A 19,369-nucleotide genomic window follows, 5' to 3' on the forward strand; every position below is an offset into this window, starting at 1 on the left:
GGTCTCAATAGTAAATCTGCCAATATGAATTGCTGCATTTTATTTTTGCATTTTCTAAAGTACATCCACCAGAGAAATTAGATATAAAATCCTGCATGCAATCTAATATTAGATGAAAAGTTTAAACTACCAACGACACAATACGGATGCACAGAGGAATGAATTGATTTTTGTGTTATTCTCAAATTGAAAGTCCATCTTTTTATAAGTAAATTAAATTTATAATAAATCCAAATAGTGATAGTTTAAATCACTTTTGACAGTAGGCTTTCAGTTTCTGATGCTAACAATGGCATAATTATGATTTGTTGAATAACTTTAAAGTGATCAGATAAGGAGATAATTAGGGTCTGCAGTAGTTGGAGAAAGAAAAAGCAGAAATATTTTGATATTGCATACTCAATATGGCACATTCTATGTCATAGGCTTTAATATCAGTTGACTACTCTCTTTGAAAGGAGTACATTTTGACCTAGACCAGTTTATTTGTTCATTTTTGTAATAATTTTTCTTCATTCTCTTTGACACATTGGTTAACCTAAAATTATTGTTACTTACATTGACTAAAAATCACAGTCCTTCAGTTTGGGGCTGCCCACAGGATTTTTTTGTTTGTTTGTTTTGCTTTGGCTTACTAAATAATCTTTTATTGGAGTGAAAACAGCAAAGCTAGTGAAGATATATAAATCAATGCCAAAAAGAAAGGAGACAGGACTATTTAGATGCCATTATCTTCTGTTACTGCCATTGGATAGAAGGCAGACCTTGTCATTTTTTAATCAATTGTATACTTCATACATATGATACAACAAATATTTTTACTTACAAGATTATACATAGAGTTTTTATGATTCCTTTGTGAGTGTGAATTATATAGCTGTCCCTAAAATGTAACTCAGAACAAAAAGGTTTTATTTTTAATTACATAATTTTCTTGCCCAAGTTATATGGATTCATAGGTTATAGAATGTATATTATAACTTAATATATATTTTTTGCAATTTTAAATTTACTATATAATTTATTTGTGAAACCAAATTTGATATACAACTATGTAAACCATTAAATAGGATCTGGATTAAAATCATCTTAACAGACAAATCCCAAAACACTGCGTTTTATTATTTCTATTTCTAATGTTACCTCCAGGTTTAAACCCCCCTAAGGAATTGACTCTATCTATTATGTTTGTATTTTGAAGCATTACTCTATATTGTAACAAAATGAAAAGTGACACAATTAGTTTTAGATATGTACACAAAAATTTTCAGTTTTAAAGAAGGAAATATAAAGTTTTGAAATTTAAAAAAGTAAATTTTATAATATTTTCTCCAATAATTTACTACTCATATTCCCATTGCTTAGTTTCATTAATTTTTACAATAACATTTGACATATCCAAGATATATTTCCAGGTTTATTTTCTGAATGAATTGCTAGGATCTTAGATGGGTTTATCATTTCGCACAAGGTGCCAGTGCTTGATAATTGATTGTGTGTATACTCCATTCTTTAGACTTTTAAAATCAATACCCACACTTCCCCACGAAAAAGAGAAAGTGAAAATAACTAATAGTGGATTTCTATATTACGATAACTCATTTTCAATAGGACACTACCATAGGTCAAATGGATGAATGCATAAATAATGAATGGATTCATATTTTTTATATGATCATGTGCCACATTACAATGTTTACATCAATAAGAGCATGTAAAACAATGGCCCATTAAGATTATTATAGGGTTGAAAAATTTCTATCACCATTATAGATGGCTCACTCTATGTTGTTTGCACAGTAACAAAATCACCTAACCGCACGCTTCTCAGAACATATCCTCATTGCTAACTAACACAAGGCTATATTTTATTTATTCATTATTTTTTTTTTTTGAGATAGAGTTTCGCTCCTGTTGCCCAGGCTGGAGTACAATGGCATGATCTTGGCTCACCACAACCTCTGCCTCCTGAGTTCAAGCGATTCTCCTGCCTTAGCCTCCCCAGTAGCTGGAATTACAGGCATGCACCACCATGCCCGGATAATTTTTTGTATTTTTAGTAGAGACGGGGTTTCTCCGTGTTGGTCAGGCTGATCTTTAACTCCCGATCTCAGGTGAGCCGCCTGCCTCGGCCTTCCAAAATGCTGGGATTACAGGCGTGAGCCACCGTGCCTGGCCTATTTTATTTAATTATTGCTTAAATGTTTGTTGAGAAAAATCTGCTAAGTATTAGGATAAAAGAGATTAATAATAAATTAATGATTAAATGCACCATGATCAATCTTATCATTGAAGTCTATATGCTACATTTGAATTACATAATAAAGGTGGGGAGGTTAATCACCCCAACTTACACAACAGTATACAGAGTGGATCAACAGATAATTACATAATACAATACAGTTTGTAACCTGCAAGATGCATTAGAATTAATTAGAATCAAACCATATTTGAGACTTTGGTTTAATGTGAAAAATCTGTTGACATAGATATAGCCAGGACATTTCTATTGTCTTTATAATTTTTTTTTTTTTTTGAGATGGAGTTTCACTCTTGTTGCCCAGGCTGGAGTGCAATGGCATGGTTTCAGCTCACTACAACCTCCACTTCCAAGGTTCAAGTGATTCTCCTGCCTCAGCCTCCTAAGTATCTGGAATTACAGGGGCCTGCCACCACACCAGGCTAATTTTTGTATTTTCAGTAGAGACGGGTTTCACCGTGTTGACCAGGCTGGTCTTGAACTCCTGACCTTAAGTGATCTGCCCTCCTCAGCCTCCCAAAGTGATGGGATTATAGGCATGAGCCACTGCGCCCGGCTTGTCTTTATAAACCTTATAGAAATATTTAACTTTTAAAATCAACCATATACAATTAAGACTTTGATAAAAGTAATTAAAAAGTAAAGCAATGAAAAAAGCAATTTTTAAAAACATATGAATGATTGAAAGCCAGGAGTAAAATTAAAAATTGTATTAAAGTATCAGTATTAAAATTAGCTATATAAATATTTAATTAATGCAGCTAAAATGTTAACAAACAAAATTTACCAAAGAACAGTATGTTAACATTACTGAATCATCTTAAAATCTTATTAAAATTTAAAGTTCTTCTAAACTGAAATTATATCACAGAAAAAAATAATGTCACATTAAAAAGCTTAGGATTAGAAATACATAATTATTTTTAAATATAGTCTTAATATATATTAATCATATTTCATTAATGTCTTATTTCTCGAATAAACTTTCTTTGTGATACTATTTAAGTGCCGCGTTCTATAATAATATGAAAAACAAGCATACAAAATGTGGCATACAGTAATTTATGGCTACTACAGCACACCTTTTATCTCTTTATAACAAAAACATAATTTGTAAATTAATATAACACTAAGTCCCATATTGTCTTTTTTTGTCAAAGAACTATCTCCTTGAAAACCATCATCCTCAGAAGCCTCTGTAACTTAAAAGACCTTAGAAACTCTAACAATTGTAAATGCATTATAACTTAAAGAGATATTATCTTCACAGTAGAGGCTAACAGGTTTATACCTACTGATAGCTGACAAGTATTATAGGAATCCTGGCAGGCAAATTGTTGCATAAAAATTATGTAACTTACTAACTGTAAAATAACCTTTAGAATTTAGAATCAGTCAAATAAGTAGAACAGACAATTGTTATCAAAGCCATATAAATGTCTGTAAAAATTATTTTTTGCTACCCTCATTTTATCTCTGAAGAGACATCTTGCAAAAAATGAATAGACACATGTAAATACCTAATTACAAGCAGAGTTAAGATTAAAATTCAGCCCCATTAGGGGTGGGACAGAAATCAGTACAGCAAAGAATATTTTGGTGCAGGTAATTTGTTTCAAATGATTCAACCTTCAACATTACTTCAGTTACATTTTTGCAAACTTTCTGCTACAATTTAAGCATACATATATATGAGACTAGACATATGACTTTGTGTCGTGTGTAAGCGGGGGCCAGGGCAGCTCTATTAAATGTTTACGTAAACCCCAAATATGTCCTAAGAAATGCAGTTTGAAAAAACTTTGATGTGCTGCAGCGCGGATTTTCTCAGACAGCAACAGAGCAGGCACTTGAATATAGATATATTCCTGCTTTCCACCTCCCTGTCAAAACAATAAAAAAGGTCACAGGCCTGTGGTTCTGGCCTCCGGGAACTGTTGGCTTCTTTAACCCACACTGCTGCTGCTGAATTCCATTTAGGTTCAGGGTTTATTTTGTATATGCCTTTGTATAAGCTAAATGCTGGTCTAGTTGAAAATCAACATGAAACAACCTTAATAGCATCTCATTTTCTTGTGACTTTACTTTTTTTTTTGTTTTTTACTTTTGGAGACAGAGTCTTGCTCTGTCACCAAGGCTGAAGTGCAGTGGCATGATTATGGCTCAACCTCCAGGCTCAAGTGACCCTCCCACTTCAGCCACCTGAGTAGCTGGTACCACAGGCACACGCCACCACATAAGGCTAATTTAAAGAACAATTTTTTTAGATGGGATCTCACTATGTTGCCCAGGCTGGTCTTGAACTCTTTGCCCCAAGCAATCCTCCCACCTTGGCCTCCCAAAGTGCAGGGATTATAGGTATGATCCACTATGCCTGGCCTCTCTCATGACTTTAAACTTGAACATGATTTTGTGATGTGGCCAAATTTAGGATCCCAACCAGCCTGTGATTACTGTGATTGCCACACAGATTCCCTCTTGTTCCATCTTTCATATTCCCTCTTCTCACTCTCATAACTGTGTGGATAGTAAAACAATTATCCAAATAGGTATGATATTGGCAAAGAAAGTCACAAAATGTTTTAATGAGCAAACACTTTGGGGATGGTAATAATCTTCTTTCTGCTACCTTCAGTGTCTCGTTTAAGTATCTCTACATTCTTCTTTAAAAATTAGGAATATATCTTTCTTGCTCTTTTGTTGTTGTTGTTGAACACCAGAAGGGAATATTCCTTAATTCTCCAAAGTTAAGGACAGTACAGCACAATATTCCATTCAGCAGGTGAAGTCAGTATGAATGAATGCATTTCAATCAGCAAATTGCTGGTTTTGTTGCACATCCTGGTTATGATGTTTTATATAATTTGAAGGGCTCCCATTAATTAAGGTATTTCTTATAAGCATTTAGAAAGATTTTTTTCTTGGCATGTGACTTGTAAATTTGTCCTGATATTTTCCCTTTGACAAGGTTTTGTGAATTGTAACTCAGCCACATAAGTGGCTCCTCATAATAAAGCCACATGGTATCCACTGTACACATATTCAACAAATCAAAGAAGTGGTTCTCAACATAATATCTAGAGGAGGTCCTTCTTGTTCACTTTCAATAACTATGTTGAAGAATAGATTCTAAAAAGCTATTACTAAATTTTCCAATATGTTTTGAAATTTGTGTCCACAAAATCTATAGATCAATAAATTTATAGAATAGAGCATAATAATTTAATTAATGGATTTAAGATGTCATCTAAGCAGTAATGAATGCAATAAATAGGCCTTCTGAATTCAAAATCAGCTGCAGAGGTAATAATGCATCGCCACTAGAATTGTGTGCTGTGTTGGTAATAAATTAACAAAAGCATTGGGGATAAAAAAAAATCTGCAAATAAAACGGTGTGTCATGTGTGAAATATAGTCAGAAAAATGTTCAGATTTTATAATTAACAGAAAAATTATTGTTTTTATCATCTCCAGTGTTTAACAGACACTATTCATGGCATTTAGAAATGGCAGAAAACGCCATTTTTTGCCATTACTTTCAATAAAAAAGAGAACCAGCATTTAGAAATCTAATTTCAGAAACTTAATAAAATGAGAATTTTTCCTCTTTTACACATAAGAAGCCTGCATAGTAAGTATTCTTAAGCTAGTACATAAGCTTCCCATTTTCTTCAGAAAACTATACACTTATATTTCTCTTTTACTAACTTCAGTGCATGACTTCTATCTTCAAGGCAATTTCATGCTTCTAGACACGATGTCTGCATCCAGGACAGCAGCAGAAAGTGTAGAAAAATAAAAAAGTCATACCTCCCTAATGAGTCAACTGCACTTAAGGAGCCATCCCAGAAGTTTCACACAGGTTAGTATTATAATTATTTATTTTTAAATTATTATTATTATTTTTGAGATGAGTCTCGCTCTGTCACCTAAGCTGGAGTGCAGTGTCGCAATCTCTGCTCACTGCAAGCTGCGCCTCCCGGGTTCACGCCATTCTCCTGCCTCAGCATCCCAAGTAGCTGGGACTACAGGCGCCTGCCACCACGCCCAGCTAATGTTTTTGTATTTTTGGTAGAAACGGGCTTTCACCGCGTTAGCCAGGATGGTCTCGATTTCCCGACCTCGTGATCCGCCCGCCTCAGCCTCCCAAGGTGCTGGGATTACAGAAGTGAGCCACCACGCCCGACCTCACACAGCTTATTTTAATACAGCTGTATCCAGATGCAAGGGATGCTGGGAAATGTGGTATTGTCTCAGCTAAACTCGAGATTACGTTAGTGAAAATGAGACCATGCACATTGGAAGGATAAAAGCAATCTCTCATGACAACAATAAAGAAATTGAATTAAAACTTTAGGCAATGTGAGAAACCTACGAAATGTTAACAGGCAAAAATAGCAACATTAAAAATTACAGTGAGGAAATAAGGTATGATTTGTTTGTAGATGTTTGTAGATGGTTTGTAATCTAGGCAAAAACTGATAAACTCTTCTAATAGTGACAAAATGTATAAAAGAAATAATAATACACACTATGGCTAACAACATTCCATTTTGGCATATTTACTCTTGCTAAGTCTCTATGCTTAGCATCAGAAATGTACAGTTTTGATAGCCTATGATGTCAACATGTTCAGTTCGATAGTAGAAAAGACATAACATGAAGACAAACCAATCAACAAATAAGAATAAAAACTTTAAAAAGAAAAATATTATCAGAACATACAGATGTGATAATGTATTTGATAGTTTTATTGTTTTATAGTTTGATAATACATATAAATTTACTGCTCCTTCAATGTTAGAATCAATAGAATTACAACAGAAGTAATTAAACAGATAAAGATCAAAATGTCACCTTTATCACTTACTGTTTGAAAAGTAGTCTAAGGCTGGTTTTGTAGGGTTGCTCCTATCCATCACCTGATGTGAACTTTCTTAGGAAGTTTCAGGACTACCCCAAAGAACCAGAACCTGCCCTTTCACTCTGTTGCATTGTGTGGAGTGCAGACCATCATGACTGCTCTCTACAAGAAAAAGAAAGGAAATGATTAAGAAACGCACAACAGTTTGTGAATTGAGAATTGCACAATAGGTATGAAATTGGTTAGCTTTCTAAACTCACCAATCTCATAACTAGCACCTGTTCCCATGCAGTGAATGAGTAAAGGATGGACAGAGTCCATAATGATTATTCTAGGGAAATCCTTCTGAGTAGAAAGAGGAGAGTTTTGCACACAGTTTTGTATAGTTTACTCTTATCTATGCACTAATAATAAATAAGAGTTCCTAAAATTCTCTCTAGAACTCTAGGTAAATGAGATATTTCACTGCTCATGCTGTGTGACCTTCATATCTCATCTGCCTAGACTGTAAATATGCTTTCTGAATTTTAAAAGAATTAGTATACTATGCTTACATTAAGCAAAAAGTACCCTTATTATGCAGGATCAAGTAACACTCAAAAGATTCATGTTTACGAAAAAACACTGATGATTCTATTTTATTATGTGTCTTCTAAAGAGAAAAATAATTGTGCTCTGCAATGTAATTTTACAATGTGCTATTCTAAATACTTTCATTTAAAAAAGATCATTATGAAAATGTTTTGCACACAGAAATATATTTCGAATACTTTTTTAAAAAGATCACAAAGTATATGGTCTCTGTATGTGTTGAATTATTTTAATGCTTTCACTATAACAGGAATTCTTAAAGAGGATATGTATTTGCATAATGCCGATAATCCTTTTTCATTTCTGTTTGTGCTTTGGCTGTTGTTATAGCCACTGAAAGTAGTAATTATATGAGTTTATTATCCATGATTATCTTTAGATATATGTGCATTTTCTTTAATTAGACTATAAACTCTAAATGAAAAATAAAAAAGAAGTCACCTCTTGTCTCTTTGTACGATATTAAATTTTTTTTCTTATATCCAGAGTTTCCCAAATGCCTGTTGCAAAATTTTACTTCAGGAGTAGAAAGTGGCCAATCAATATAGTAAACTATGTTACAGGGAAGGAGACACAGGGTAAACTGTTTCCTTATCTTCTCTCCATATTTATGTGCTGCACAAGCATAAATGGTAGCACTCACATGAACGAGTGGTTTTCAAGAATGTAGAATATTGTCATGAAAAGAAAAAACACTTTGAAACATCGAATTAATATAAAAGCCAGAACTACTATCACTACTTTTTACATCCATAGGAGGGAAAATATTTTTAGATACAAAATTCCTTCTAACAATTGGCCCTATCATTTAACCAATATTTTGATAAAAGAAGGGAAAAATGGATCTTCAGTCCAAAGATGGGCATGTATTCCCATGCCCAATCCGAAAACTTATGGATGTTCTTAAAAATAACAATTCATTCAACAAATAATTTTTAAATGGCTACTGAATACCTGGAAATGTTCTAGACACAGGGGCTATGCTAATAAACAAGAAATAACTAACTGACAAGAATGTGCTCACCTACCATGAAACATCTCCTCCTGGAGCTTGAGTTCTATTTGAAAAGACAGAGAACAAAAAAAAATATTATTGCATAGAGTGTTAGTTATATGTGAATTACAAGAATGGTCAGTACTTGAGGGAGGAGGAGTGACAACAAATCTCACTTCCAGTTCTATTTACCTGAACAGATTAATTCTATTTTGTTTTAATGCAACAATAGTCTTATGGTTAACCAGATCCACTACACAAAGCAAACAACTTATAAAATGCATTTATTTCCCTATATTGCAAATCAATTTTAAGTGGATCTACAAATATACAATATATAATATAAATTAGGGAACATTTGTTTCTAAGGTAATAAGCAGATTTGTTAATTTCACATAAATAATTTCAGAAGGAGAGCAAATGTAAAAATGTGTTTTAGACAGTGGAGATGCTATTTTATTGTAAGACTATTTATAATCAAAGGACAAAATAATGAGCTTTCTATGTCAATGATCGTCCTTCTCTATTTCAGCCAGTTCCGGACAAACCCGAGTCTTCCAAGTCTCTTCATATATCTGATCCAATAAAATCTACAATGAGTTCAGTTATACACGCACACGCACACACACACACACACACACACACACAACTGCATTGAAATACTTTGCTCTAAGGAAGGAACATAGTGTATATGCAACTTGTGTACTTGCTAAGTATGGAATGACTAGTCCTTTAACAACTGCATTTACTTTCTTTGACTTCTATCGTTGCTACCTACTCCTCAAAAATCTACTTAAACAACCAGTAAATATATATGATGTTATGAGAGTTTTGGAAATAATCCCTAAAAATTTACATGGCTGCCTCTTTGTATCTGCCAGCTTTATTAAGTATCACCCATGGGAACAACCCCTACAGAAGAATCAGAATATAAAGGATGTGAGCCCTGGGTTTCTCAGGCGCTGAAAGGACCTGTCAGAATCCTCCCAGGTGGGTCAAAATAGCCGGGCTTTATACCTTATCTCCATTCATGTTTGCATGTCAGGTACTCCAGGATGACCTAACATTAAGCCAGACAACTGTTACAGCTGAGGTAAACTTTGAAGGAGTTGAGAGCTGAAGGCTGCTTTGTAATGTTGCTCTAAGCAGCCAGGGGGGAAAAATCTTTTCTTGAAGAGCGATCTGTGACCATCACAAAATGATTTTTTTCTTAGCTCTTGTAAAATTGAAATCGTTTGCTTTTGAATTTTTAAAAATGATTCCTTTAAGATTCTTAATACCAAGATATCATAGGGTCCAGGAATTTTATAAAGAAGTATTTCTATTTATGTAATTTCACAAATTTCTCTATACATAAATCAACACTAAAACATGCCTTTGATACCAACAACTTGATTGGTTTGTGAAACAAATCTGTCATGCAAATACATATTGCTGTTTTTAGATAAGTTCTAAATGTATTACCCAATCAATTAATTTTATTGTGTATCTCAATATTTGAGTTGATGTATAAGTTTAAGTAGAACAAACTATTTGACATTGAAATATTCTTTATCAAGGGAGAAGGAATACAATTTTAAAGTCACACCGAGTGACACATAGTTCTGAATGATTTATTGGCTGTCTGCCATTCTGAAATGGCTGCCAGTCAGTGTTACATGTGACATCTTTCAGATAGTGTGAACTCTTTTAAGCAAGTACTTTTCACAATAAAATTACAGCTGAAGATCATGAAAAGTGTGGTGTTTATCTTAATGGGCTGAAAGACCTATTTCAACAGTTACAGTAATTCAGAAAAATAGTCTCAAGTCTAGTATTTCAGTAATGTTATTTTCATAGATTTTAGTCTTTAAAGACAATGCTTCACTCTTGCAGAAAATGACTTCTCTAATCATCCTGGATTTCAAAATTCTTTCCATTATTTAATATTTAAATCTCTGGCAGAACTTGGCATGAGGAGTAGAGAGCTGTCACCATGCAGCCAGTCATTTTTCTTGGTTTCCCATATGCCATGCCCAGCAATAGAGCATTTCTTAAGGGCTGAGGAATGGTAGCAGTGCTAAACACAGAGATGACATTAACAGGAATGAGAGGGTCCAAGCTGTTTTCCTAGACTGATTCTCATTCATCCTGAATCAAAACATTTTCCTATCATTATTGTAGGTATTTCACTTGTGGTATTATCTATCTTTTGGCAATGTTGATTTTTTTTCTGATTATCCAAATAGGTAATGTTAATGGGAAAAAATCAGATATTAAGGGGGAAAAAAAAACTAGAAATAAATGTTAACCCAAGACAGTAACAATCCAATTAATTTATATGATACTTGAGGGATTGTGTCAATTATATTTTAAATGAAATTATAAAAATTCATCACCTGTGTTTTCTCTTATGATTATATATTCAACTAAGGCACAATTGTAAATGGTTGCATTTGGTTGAATTTTTAGATTGTTTACAAGTTTTACCGTTGCAGACAATAATAACGGGAGTTTCTTTGAAAATAAATTTAGTTGTTCTATAACCAAGGCATAAATATTCAATTTAATAAAATTAGCACAAATATTAAATGAGAAGTATATTATATATAAAATGCATCAATAAAATAAAATAAAATATCCTACACTGATCACTTTATGTCTATAGTTACTCTATTGATTCTGTGCACATTTGCATATGGGTATATATGCAATTTTATAAAATGAAGTATTCGTAGTGTACATAAATTTAGTAATTATTTTACCCCCAAAAGTATATGCAATGAGTGGCATTTATATATACATTTCATTAACCTGGAAGAAGAATGTTAGTCAAAAAAACTATGAATTTAACAATTTTCTGGTTAATTCCAATGGCTTCTGTCCGGGCGCGGTGGCTCATGCCTGTAATCCCAGCACTTTGGGAGTCCCAAACTGGCGGATCACGAGGTCAGGAGATCAAGACCATCCTGGTTAACATGGTGAAACCTCGTCTCTACTAAAAATACAAAAAATTAGCTGGGCTTGGTGGCAGGTGCCTGTAGTCTCAGCTGCTCGGGAGGCTGAGGCAGGAGAATGGCGTGAACCCGGGAGGCGGAGCTTGCAGTGAGTGGAGATCATGCCACTGCACGCCAGCCTGTGCCACAGAGCGAGACTGTCTCAAAAAAAAAAGGGGGGCTTTCAAAAAATGTCTTTAAAAATTTAATTCCATTTACTTTCTCATAGCAGAATATGAGAATGAATCTTTTTTGCTGCAAATTTGCTAGCAATAATTTTTTATTTTTATTATTTTAATTTTGTGAATTTGGGGAATGGACTCTCATTCTGTATAGATATCATAATACTAATTAGATTGACTCCCTCCTTCTTATTAACAGTGTGCATTTTTACCCTCAGTGATTCAGTGCATGGTGTAGTGCTATAATTCAAAATGAACATTTCAAAGACAGATTACGTGCTTCCAAATGCCAAATCATCACCAAATAGCTCTGTGGCATTAAGGAAATTTCATAACCTTTTAGTGCCCCAATTTTGTGGAAGAATGGTTAGGGGTCTATGGCAATAACAAAAGAAAATTTGAATAGCTGTATCCAACATGAAAACATTGTTAGTAGTATTAAATGAGTTACTATATGTAAAACAATCAGGGAAGTAATTAAAGAGAATCTGCATTAATATTGTTTTATTAATTTAAAATATCTATACACAATCCTTTGATTCATTTGAAATTAGTTTTAATGTATTTTAGAAAATAAGGTTTATTTTATATTTTCCCCCAAAATAATTCTTCAAGATAACTTTTTGAACAGTTAATTCCTTCTTTGTTTATAATATGTATTTTAATAAAGTGACTTATCTTCATGATTTCTGGGACATCTGTTCTATCTAATTTATTATTCAACATTCGTCTCAGTATTTTCATTTCCTTGATCCATTTCACCTTACTGATCAATCCTTCTTTACTCAGTCTGAATTTTTTTTTAGAAATTCTGAGAGAGCCCCAAACCTTGGTCTTGGGTGTTCTTCCAATCTTGTTTGTCTTTCCACCCAATCTTAATTATTTACATGACATTATACCCTATCTTTATGGTGACAAATCCCAAAATTATCTCTCTGGCTTAAACTTACCGTTAAAGATTTGGTTGCAACTTAATAAGAAGTCAGGTTCAATATAATACATGCATTGTTGATTTAATATGCTCATCAAAATATTTAAAGTTTTATTTTAATGCAAAAAATAAAGCTTTTAATTTTATCTCCTATTTAATAATTTTGACAAAAAACATTATACTAATCATTATTAATTATTGCTGGGTTTTAAAATATTATCTGATTAAATATTTTTGACTTTGAAAAATGATAACAAACGCTTCTTTCTTTCTTGTCCCCTTGACCATACTTGATATTGCTTTTTCCAAATCCAGCCCACAAGTTCGGAATACAACCTGTTAAAATATCTTCTATGTATAAACTATCTTTAAATTTTCTTGAGAGAATACTAAGTAACCAAAAGCATTGCTCCTTCACCCTATAAAAGAGAGAACAATAAAAAAAAAACCCTTTTTTTGTTATTTTAAGTGGTAATTAAAGCTATTGTGAGGGCTCTTTTATCAACCAAACTTGTGAGCAAAAAACAGCTCAAATTTATGTGTAAATAAAATATATTGAGATAAAGCCTTTCATTCAATGTGTGATTTTCAGTTCCAAAAAGCACACTCATGTTCAAGAACAAAGACTGGTACAATAACTATCTACAAAATGCTTTTGTTACTAGATTTTAATTCCTTCATCAAACAGACACAGTCAAAGTTGATAGTGTCACTAGATGCAGAGGTCTATCAGTATCCTTCCCACCATTTAATATGTTCTTAATCTCAGGGAAATCCTTAATCATATTATTCTAAATTGTACAGCTGACCCCTGAACAACACAACATTTAGGGGCATCAAACCTCCCTATCCCCTCCCCACCACCCTAGCACAGTCAAAAATTCACATATAACTTTAGTGATAGCATTAACACATATTTCATATGCTATATGTATTTTACACTGTACTTTTACAATGAAGTGAGCTACAGAAAAGAAAATGTTACTAAGAAAATTATAAGGAAGAGAAAATACATTTACGTACTGTACTATATTTATCTCACAAATTTACAATCCTGTGTTTACAAGATGGATCCTTCTTCTGAAATGGCGGCACCCACAGCTGCAGACCTCAATCTAGAGTACCTATTAAGCAATTCAACTTTTTCCTGTAATGTCAGGACCTTTCTCTGTTTCCTGGAAGAACTTTCAGCATCACTAGCAGCACTTTGTATAAGTCTGAAGGTGTTATTCAAGTTTTACTGTATTGCACTAGACATCACGAAAAATACAGAACCATGAGAGATCACCTTTTACTGTGACAATTTACTGGAGAGGCAAGATACTCACAAGGTGATTAGCATTATGTGGCATTTTAAGTGAATACTCACAACACTTGAGTTCACTGTAAGAACAACAAGTGGAGGCTAGGAAATTATTCCAGTAGTACAGTATGTAATATAGTTAATTTTGTGCAATTATGATTTAATATTGTATATTTATGTTTTACATTTCTCTCAACTGCAATTGGCTAAGTGTGTGTCTACGTCTTGATAAATTTTAACGTTTTGTAATAGATGCATATATATTTCATTGTAGTAAATGATAGGTTACACTAGTATCTACATATAATTTATGCATTCATGACATCATTTTGTTAGTTTTTTAATATTTCTTTTGTACATGGTTCACTTGTAAGCTTTTTCAATTTGTCATAAATCTCCAAAAATGTTCTGATATATTTATGGGAAAAAATCTACATACGAGCAGACCTGCACAGTTCCAACCTGTGTTGTTGAGGAGTCAACTATATATTATAATTTAAGAGAGGATTCAACTCTTTCATTCTACTGGCAGTGGGTTAACATAAACTTTAGTCGTAACTGCTGAGCTTTCTTGGCATACTGAGGACAAACTGACCAATGTATTTAACCAATAGCTGGGGGAACATTTTGCTAAAATTGGTAAGTATATCTTTTTAACTATATCTGTATAACTTGTCTCAACCTTCACCAGATTAATCCTAGCAGAACTGTAAAATGTCTCAGTAAAAATCTAAATAATTTTTCATAACAAGTGCTGGCAATAGATTTTAAATATGTTCTGATCATTATTTGTGTCTTGTTGGCATGGAGAAAATCCTTTCTTTTTTTTTCAGCCTGGGGAATCCCAATCTATATCTCTAGTAACAAGGAAACCATTTTACTGAAATTTTTATTAAATAATGTGGCAAAGTTTTGTCAATTAATCAGACTTCACTGTCCATATCACTTTCAACATTTTAGGAAGGTAGAAAAATGGAATTCTGAAACTAAAGTTGGCAAAGTTCACAGAGATTGTCAAACCTGCATGGTCTATGGTATTTCTTCTTTCTGTGGTTCATCTGTGGTTTATGAGTTAGTAACAGACTAAACTGAGTGTCTAGGAATATTAGCTCTGATTCTAGAAATCTACAGTTGTTTAAATGCTGTAAGGACTCAGGAAATCCATTCTTTCAACAAAAGTTACTGAAGACTTTCCCCATTAGTATCCTAAACAATGTCTGCAAAATTGGTTTTCATACCTGGATACCTTATCTTCTAAGAGACACCACAGAGAAAGATCCCAGGAAAAAAGTCAATATCAGGCAGAGCTGGCAATTAGCAAACCCATAAATCTTTAAAAGACTGATCCTTAGATTCCTATCTCTCAAGTAAAGAGGTTTAGGTCATCTTCATATTACCAGAAAGTAACTCTACCAAAAACCTCTAACTAATGACTCTTAGGATTTTTCCAAAAGCAAATAGTCTTTGGGAGGAGACAGCTTCCATCAAATGCCTTCAAATCATGTGACTCCCTTTATGAGATATCAGTATCTGCAAACCAAGGTCCACATAATAAGATCCATTGGGTGTCATATTTAATCTGTAAATCTTGAGTTTTTATTTTCCTAGTTACCTTTCTTATCTTTTTATGCTTAAGGTTACATTTAATTACTTTACCTATAAAGCTACTATTCCTAATTTCTCTATGCCATCCTCACTCTCTAGAAGAGTTCAGAAGCTGGCTGTAATTCGTTCACAATTTGGCTAAACATGCAGTTGAATCGGGGCTAAGTTGCACACATTTTCCTTAGGATGCCCATTAGTGTTTTTTTTTTTTTTTTTTTTTTAACATTGATTGCACATATGAAACATCTGAGTTTATCAATAATTGAACTCCCTGCTTATTTTCATTTTATCTGACAAACAGCAGAGCATTAGATAAATAGAAATCTTAAATCCTAACATGCTGCACCCAGGAAAGAAAGCTTATGCCTACAGTGGAAGAGCACTCAGAGATCTTTAATACAAGGCAGCTTCTGTCACTAAACCTTTAGAAAGAAATGTCTTAAAAAGAAGAGAACAAATGGCACATACTTAATTCATTTCTCACATTTACATATCATAAAGAATTCTTATTACATATTCAAGCTCCTATCACATCTACCTCTTCCTCTGTGTGATAAGGTCTTCATTTTATATCCCCAAAAGAGATTAATAGCAGAATGGAGCTGAAGGCAATCAATAAACTCAATCAACCGTAATGACTGCTACTGGATTTGTGGTACCAGAACCTATTGATTATTACAGCAATCTTGACATAAACTAACATATTGATGTGGTAGTCAGAATAATGACTCTTCAGAGATATTGGGGTCCTAATCCAGAGAATTTATAAATTTGTTAGCTTACCTGGCAGGACAGAGTTTGCAAATGCAATTAAAGTTAAGAATCTTGAAATGGAGAGACTATCATAGATTTTTAGGTGGCCAAATGCAATCATAAGATTCTTTAGAAGTGGAAGAGGGAAATATAAAAGGAGAATGTGAGGACTTGGTCCTTCATTGGTAGCTTTGAAGGTGAAGGAAGGGAACTGTTATAGACTGGATATTTGTGTCCCCCTAAAATTAATCTATTTAAGATGATGGGCATTGTTCAATTATTAATAGATTATTTTTAGTAATCTATTAATTGGCAGTATGATAGTATCTGGAGATGGAGATTTTCAGAGGAACTTAGGTTGAGATAATGTCATAATTGTGGTGTTCTCATGATACTATTCGTGTACTTTTAAGAAAAGATGGGGATACTAGACCCCTGCCCCACCCTTCTCTTTCTATTTCCATAAACATGTATCCAGGAAAGGCCATGTGAACACAGAGAGAAAGTGACCATCTACCAACCAGAGAGAGAGTGGGCCTTCACCATGAACCAAATATACCAGCACCTTAATCTTGGACTTCCCAACCCTCAGAACCCTGAGAAATAAATGTCTGTTGTTTAAGCCACCCGATCTATGATATTGTCTTATAGCATTCCAAGTGAAGACAGGGAACATTCATCAAAGAATGCAGCTGGATTCTAAAACCTGGGAAAGGAGAGGGGATGGATTATTCCACAGAGCCTAAAGAAGGAATGCAGTCTTCCAGTGCTTTGATTTTAACTCAGTAGGACCTGTGTTGAACTTATAACCTGGAAAACTGTTAGACAATAAATTTATGTTGTTTTAGACTACTAAGTGTGTAATTTTTCTAACAGTCACAGGAAAATAATACATTTGGCAAATCAGTGCATGTTTCATGATGGTCAATGATATGCCCCAGGGTCCATTTTGGCCGTGATTTCTATCCCTTCAAAAAACAAAACAAAAGAAAAAAATAAAACAAAAAGACCAATTTTACTACTATATAACTTGATTTTTAAAAAATATTTTATATTTATTTAATCCAGCATATCCAAAATATTGTCATCTCAGCATAAATCAATATTAAAATTTTTATTCAGTTTTGTTATTTTTTAAACTAAATCTAGTTTGTATTTTACACATAGCATAAATCAATTCAAATTCACCATGTTTCAAGTGTTCAATATCTACATGTTACTAGTAATAACTGTAGTGGACAGAGTTGATCCAGATTTTCAAGTGTATTGGTATAAAACTAAGTACATTTTTCTCTTATTAAAACAAAACAAAGCAAAACTCCTCCATAACTATGTCTATGTTCCTTTTGTTTTTTTTTTTTTAACATTGAACATATTATTCTTGTTTTTAATTTAGTTTTGTCTGTATTTAGTTCTATTTTTTGGTGGTTGTTATTTCTTGTATGCTTGGCATCAACTTTTTTTTCAATTTCTTAGACTATCTAAACTATTATGCTCTAAGTTTAGCTCAATTTCAATCAGCTAATGAAAGACTTTGAAAGACTCATTTAACTCTCTTAAGCCATTCTCCACAGACATGAAAAATCTTCCTCTCAAGATTCCCTCCTGAAACACTGCCAAATATGTCAAAATGGTGTACTTTCTTGGCACAGGGTTTTAATAAACTTAGTTTTGCTTTAATAACAAATTGTCTAATTATATTTCAGGGAATTCCACTGGTAAAAGCATAAAATATTGTTAGTTCAGGTCATCTTTTGTAAAGTTATGATTGTGCCATAATATCAATTCTTGTCAAAATTTATGACCTCAAAATCAACTTAATATGCATCAACATAGATACTTTTTAGCAATTCTAGACTCCAGGTGCTTATTTAAATAATATGGGTACACAAGACTGAGCAAAACCAGTTGCTATTGAACATGCATTTTAAAGAAATACGTCATGCACAGCTGTGTTTTGTTAAATAAGGAACTTGATGACATAATCAATATCATGGCAGCATGCAACTGTTGGTTAATATGTCTCTTTAAACAAGCACATATGCTCATTCATGGAGTTTGTATTTGTATCTGTGCTGTGTCTGCGTGGTGAAGCAGCAAGCAATAATTGGATGTCTTAATTATTTAACAGCAAAAAACGCCTACATAATAAAAAGAAATTCTGATTTATTTATTAGTTCAACTGAGCTTTTCTTTTTAATGTAACGCAGATGGTCCCTGATTTACAATGGTACAACTTTACAGCTTTACCATGGTACAAAAGTGATAAGCATTCAGTAGAAACAATACTTTTATTACCCATATACCCATTCTGTTTTTCACATTCAGTACAGAATTTAATAATTTACATGTGATATTCAACACTTTATTTAAAAATAGGCTTTATGTTAGATAGTTTTTTCTGACTTTTGGCTAATGTAAGTGTTCTGAGCACATTTGTTAAGTGTATTTTATATATATGTATATATACTTGAAGTTCTAGGGCATATGTGCACAACCTGCAGGTTTGTTACATATGTATACATGTGCTGTGTAGGTTTGCTGCACCCATTAATTCATCATTTACATTAAGTATTTCTCCTAATACTATCCCTACCCCATCCAGTGAGAGGCCCCGGTGTGTGATGTTCCCTGTCCTGTGTCCAAGTGTTCTCATTGTTCATTTCCCACCTGTGAGTGAGAACCTGTGGTGTTTGGTTTTCTCTCCTTGCGATAGTTTGTTCAGAATGATGGTTTCTAGCTTCATCCATGTCGCTACAAAGGACACGAGCTCATCCTTTTTTATGGCTGCATAGTATGCCATGGTATATATATGCCACATTTTCTTAATCCAGTCTATCATTGATGGACATTTGGGTTGGTTCCAAGTCTTTGCTATTATGAATAGTGCCATAATAAACATATGTGTGCA

At 33.3% G+C, this 19,369-nt stretch overlaps 1 long non-coding RNA gene across 1 annotated transcript; it reads right to left on the reverse strand.

Moving 5' to 3' along the window:
• Window positions 1-625: 625 nt before the first annotated feature.
• LOC105505589 lies at window positions 626-19,039 on the reverse strand. Its single transcript, XR_001000775.1, has 3 exons — window positions 18,923-19,039; window positions 4,346-4,355; window positions 626-1,510 (listed from the first exon to the last, which is right to left on the reverse strand). It is a non-coding gene; the product is annotated as an uncharacterized LOC105505589 (long non-coding RNA).
• Between the last annotated feature and the right edge of the window lie 330 nt (window positions 19,040-19,369).

Source organism: Colobus angolensis, unplaced genomic scaffold (genome assembly GCF_000951035.1).
Source record: "Colobus angolensis palliatus isolate OR3802 unplaced genomic scaffold, Cang.pa_1.0 Scaffold127, whole genome shotgun sequence".
Classification (NCBI taxonomy): domain Eukaryota; kingdom Metazoa; phylum Chordata; class Mammalia; order Primates; family Cercopithecidae; genus Colobus; species Colobus angolensis.